Here is a 6,275-nt window from a genome sequence, read left to right as displayed (position 1 = left end):
AACAATATGATTTTCAATACATAAATTTTACAAATCTTTTACTGTATGGTATATACCAAAAAACGGTATTGCACACAAGAACATATCGCACTCTCTCTGCCCTCGTCTGGAGTCACCATCGGTGTTCCAAAATTTTGGCATAAAATTTAATAATTTAGGATTCTAGATGCTCATTTTAAATAATGTTTTGATAGCCCTTCATTTTAGTTTTCATATTACATCCACTGGAAGAATACAGAAATAATCACTTTCCAAAGTTTAGGAGACAATTTCAAATTAAATAATTTTTCTTCTGTTCTTTTCAGAGAACATAAATTATGTGTAATTAGGTATACGAAACAACAAACTCACAATTTCCGAAAAAGATTTTTGTGAATAAAAAGGAATGTGTAAGAAACGTGTCATATCCTAAGGACAAGTTCAGTTTTTGAGACTTTTTTTTTAGTTTTGCAAAAATTTGTTTGAATAAAGGAGACAAAAACATTCTTTTCTCAAACTTTCGGAGTAATTATGAAAAATCAACAGGAAGGAAGAGGATCATATATCCAATAATATGAATCAAGCCTCAAGTTTCAACGTACTTTTTTTCCTTATCGCTTTCTAGAAGACCAAGATTGAACTTTTGTAAGAATCCTTGATATAATAATCAATGGATTTTTGTTTTTGGAGAAAGCTTTTCACTTTTTTGAACATTACAAACACTAACCTATTACTAAAGTCTAGTGTAAAGTCTAGGGAACAAATATTTTATTGAAAGTCTAGTGATTTTGAAAAGCAAGAGATTTTTTTCGAATCTAAATCATATACTCTATTAATTATTTCAGTTTAATTTTTTTCTTTACTTTCTAAATTCAATAATTTAATTGAATTGTTTATTTATTTTTTAAATTTAATATTTTAATTAATTTTTTTTCTTACTTTTTAAATGCAATGTTTTAATTGAAAACTTTTATAAAATTACTACACTTCAATTGTTTTTTCAAAACCAAATTAACAGTGCCAAAGCCAAATTATATAAAATGCAAATTATTCTAATGATAAAGGTTTTAAAAAAATTTTAATTTCGAAATAAGTATTGAAAATAATTTATACTATGTGTTTCTTATTTACAGGAAAACATTAGCAAATCGCACACTATTTTTAACCGCGAAATAAGTTTGAAAACTCAGCCTTCTTTTTGTATTAATGTTTGTTTTTTTATGTAGCAAATTACATGCTTGCAATTTTTCTTATATAGAAAATTACATGCTTCTTTATTAAGTAGCAAATTACATGCTTGCAAGGTAAGCAGAATAGCATTAGTATTTCATATTTCTTTGTGCTAAAAATGGCATGTTAAAGTAATTATTATGCATGGGGAATATAATATTTAAGTATTTTCCATGATAAACGTTATCTTAATAATGAATATTTTTAGAATCATGCACGTTTTTTAGAAAAGAAGATAAATATTATTTATTTCTTGATAAAAATAGTTTAAATTCTGCAAAATTGGCTCAAAAAATAATCATTAATACAAATCAATATAATTTTAAAAAAATGGTTGATTTTTTTTAAAATTTGGCGCTCATAAAATTTTTTATTTGAATGATTGTTACATCTGTTCTAATTTTTGTCTCCTCTTTTTTTAAAAGCACAATTACAATGAAATGACTATGTTATAATGATTAACCAAATGAAAATTAGAATTTTCTTTAAAAAATAATAAAAATAATATGCACATCAATTATGTTATATAATTATTATGACGGATAATGCTTATATTAGAACGAGAGAAGAATAGAAAGAAATATGTTTATCAATGCAGTGAAACATCCTAACAACAACAATTCTTACGTTAAAAATTTTTCTTAAAAATCATAGTAATTATAATTTTTAAAGCCAGCTCCCTTATTTGAGTAAAAAGTTCAGTATTCGTATTTGTAACAAATATTTAGAAGTAACAAACAAAAATTTACTATTTAACTTGTAACAAAAATTTAGAAGGCTTGACAAATAATTTTCTCAACCAACTGTCATCTCTGCCAAAGAGCCAAGTACCCGTAACAGTAACGAACTTTTACAACATTTATAGTTGACGGTTAATTTATACAGTTATTAAAAGTTTCCTTCGCCCTTATGCGGATCTTTGGACCCTGCAGGTGCAAGTCCAAAGCCCGGACAAAGAAGGAGATTTGGGCGAACGATTAAATCCTTCTCTCTTAAAAATTTTGTCAACAGAAATCGAAAGACTCAAAATTAATGCATTAAATAATTTTTTTAAAAGAATGTGTGGGTTAATACTACTTCAAATAAAGATTTATTAAAAGAGGCAAAATCATGACCTATTAATAAGGAAATATTCAAGAGAAGAGGAAGATGAACTGAACAGTCCCTGCCTTTAAAATTAAATTGCTCTTCTAAAATCGGATAATACCACATCAACATTTTTGAGATCACATAAAAATTAAATAAGGTTCTTTTTCTCATTTTCGGTATTAAAAATATCTCCGAACTATAAAAGGGTTATTTTATCAAGTTTCATTTATACGCCAATTATAGATGTTCTTTTTATTCAGAAATCAAAAGTGCATATAGCTAGTGATTTTTAAATGCATATTTAGTAATAAAGCGACTCTACATCCCTAAAATGCAACATCACTGAAATAGTTCTTTAAAATAACATTTCTTTTCTTAAATAATAAAATTCACCCAGAATGCAATAATAATCTAACATCGTATGAAAGTTTTCAGATATCGGTTTTCTGCCATCGTCAGGACATCCAAGAGACGTCTTGATGAAATTTTTCAAAAATGTAATGACAAGCTAAGAAATCGAATTTTAATGGTGTAACATTAACTGCAGTTTTGCATTGTAGACTGCGCCCGGAGTATTTTAATAAAATATGTCAGACTTAGTAGAATATCGACAAACCACCACGTTTTCTTGTCAGTTTGAAATACTATTCTTGAGAAAATCATATTAAAGATATTGAATTACTAGTTCAAATATCCTTGCTAATGAATAAAAAAGAAAGATAACTTGCTTATTCTAGTTGGGGATGTTAAGATTACAGATGTAAAAGGAAACTTGGTTCAGTTATAATTGAAGATCTGAGTGATATAAGTGTAATAAACAGCAATCGATAAACTTTATGAAACCTGTCTTTTGACATCAAATTTAAACGCTAAGAGTACGAATGCATTGACTTAAACAGCTTAGATGAATATTCCCAAGTGGAACGATATATGTACTTGATGACATAAAATTTTCTTTTGCTTCAAGAAAAATTAGCCATGTTTCAAGCATTCAAAAATAGGCATTCATTATCAAGATTCGTTAGAAATGAATGAGAAAAGTTAAAGTGATTTGAAACTGAAAACGGATTGCGTTTGGCTTTGAACAAAGCGGACAAGCTTTATTTTGACTAAAAAAACACGCTAGATATGTCCGTAATCAAAAATATGATGAACCATCTACTGTCGCATATTGTTGATATCTCGGATTTAATTCAATTTCAATGATTTATAAATTTTTTACTACTCTCTTATGTCAACTACCGGGAATCTTGTCATATTCATATGAATGCAGACTCTCTTGTCAACTCCATGAGTTTCTAACCAACTCTTCATAGCATGCGGAAATGCATTTTACCCTGAATTGTCTCTCTCGGTTACTGCGGTTGTTTCAGTTTAGTTTTCATTCATCTTTATTTATTTTTTATTTTTGTTTCATTCTCAGCCACCACGGTTTTTCTAGCTTTGCTTTTAACCCTTGCTTTTCGTTTTTCGTTGCCAATACTTTTTCTTGCCTCAAATCATTGTACTACACGTAAGACATTTTGTCTATTATTCATTGGTTGCAGAAGTATTTCGTAAAGTGTAAGTTTTGGCAAAAGATTTTGAAAAGAATGTCGGTGAATTTGCCAAATGCGCGTTAAATAAATAATAGATATGATGTAAAATAATTATTTCCAAAATGATTGCACGTTAGAGTTTTATTTTTTCTCAAATATCATTGTTTGAATGGGATGTATTATTTTTTAGTTTGCATAGCACTGAGTGTGATCTATATTTTTCGTGATATATTTTGATATTTATTTATTTCTGTTGATGTTAGATTTTGTCGACTTCTTAATCACAAAAAGGAAGTGATTTATAGTAAAACTGTTATTTCATAATAGCAATTAACAAAATTGATATGGCAAAAGTCTTCATGTGCAGAACTCAAAAATAGTGGAGAAAATTATCTCAGACTAAGCTATAAGCGGGTAAAAAACAATAAAAAAAATCATACATTTATACAGAAATTACAAACTAGAGGACTGGATTATTTTGTATACATCAAGTGAAATTTGGAAAAAAAAATTCAATTCGAATTAAGGACATGGATGTTTTTGTTCCAATTTAATTTTCAGAAAAACATCTTAGAATAGTCTAGAATCATATTACTTATGATGCAAAAGTATTTGAATAATTTTTTATTTTCATCAGATCATGGAAAATGCAGACTGAAATGATTGCAAAACTGTCAGATGGTTTTTCAATTTTGTAAGCATTTATTACAGTGCGATACTTAAAACTGTAAGCTGAAAGTATGTCAACACAAAATATCATATAATTATTTTAAACTTTGAAAAGAACTTTTTGATACAAGAGTCTAGTTCATTTAAAACTAGCAAGTGTAAATGACGTAACATTATGTACGTATACATTAGTTAATGGGATTTCTTCAGGAAACATTACTTGATTCATTAGAACATTTCGAAAATTAAATAAATTGTGTAATTTAAGGGAAAAACAGTATTAAAAGCCATTGTAGCGATATTAATTCTGATATTGTTTTGGCAATATCTTAATAAGCAATCTCCCTGCGTAATGAACATTGTATGTATTTAGTTGTTTAATGCTTTTTTTTAAAGTTTTGTCCTTTTAAAGTCATTTGCCCGGTATATATTTGCCCGGTATACCCTACACTGATATTTTATGAAGGATAAGTGTTACTACTTGGCATACCCTGCACTGATGTTTTTTTAAGGGCAAGTTCCACTGCCGGCATATCCTCTATTGATATTTCTTTAATGGTAAGTACCACTGCTCGGTATACTGTACTATATACTGTACTGTCCCTGGCCAAATTATTAGACTCACTGTAAGATTCGATGTAATTATCAGGTGATATTACACAGCAGTATTGTTTTTAAGCGACTGAAGCCAGTTTGTACTTGTTTACGTTCGTGTATTAATTGACTATAGTGCAATATGTTAAAAATAGATACAAACAGGAAGTATATAAAAAATTACCTGAATAAAAGCCCATTGCATGTATGTTTAAAATATAAAAGCATAGCACATAAACTCGTGCAAAGCATGTCATTATAAAAAAAACTATAGTGAGGCTAACAATTTGGTCTAATTATTATAATATGGGGGAGAGTGGGGTCAGTTGTAACATTTTTTACTTAACTATTTTTAACTAACAAAAAATCCAATATATTATTAGTATTAATTGACAGACAAGTAAAGTAGACTATCCTCTACTAGAAAAAAAAATAAATACCTTATTTTAAATGTTATTATATTAGTTATTAACAATTTTTGACAGTCCTGCACTTGTTACAATTGTCCCCACTTACGGGGTCAATTGTAACAGTTCATTAATTCAACTAAAACATAGTTAATTATACATATTATCATAGTTGTGATATATTTTTTTATGGATCAAAATAGTAGTGATATTTTAGGAGTAAAAATAATAATGAGCAGAGACCTGAAGGGTTAAACTTTTAACTTTATTGGGTTAAAAATTTTAATTTATGCTGTGAAAGATGACAAATAAAATAATGCACATGCAACATAATATAAATGATATAGGAAACTATTGGTGGTTCTTAAAGAGTTAAGTAATAGTTTGTAAACATAAGATTATTTATTTTCAGCTGTTACAATCGTCCCTTTACTTATTGTTACAATCGTCCCCAAGACGCCATTTCAGCCTCATTTGTTAAAAACAATGCTAGTTAATTAACAAAACTAATCTTTTTTTTTTTGAAATGTTAATTAAGGTGTCCACTTACATATTCAGTTAATAATTTTCATTTGTTTAAACAAAATTACTTTGATGCAATATAATATTCTAATACCAAAAAAAGTACTTACGTAGCGTGAAAATATCTTTCGTGATGTAACTCTTTCAAAAGTACATAAAAATGGTTGCCATCAGGGGTGTACATGTAGATTTATTAAATACACCTTGTGCGCCACCTAGGAACCAAATCTAGAACCCGACACTCGAA

The sequence above is a fragment of the Parasteatoda tepidariorum genome, chromosome 10 (genome assembly GCF_982258835.1).
Source record: "Parasteatoda tepidariorum strain Cologne lab strain chromosome 10, Ptep-v5.0, whole genome shotgun sequence".
In the NCBI taxonomy this organism is placed as follows: Eukaryota; Metazoa; Arthropoda; class Arachnida; order Araneae; family Theridiidae; genus Parasteatoda; species Parasteatoda tepidariorum.
The sequence above is the reverse complement of the archived record's forward strand: the minus strand, read 5'-3'. Positions refer to the sequence as shown.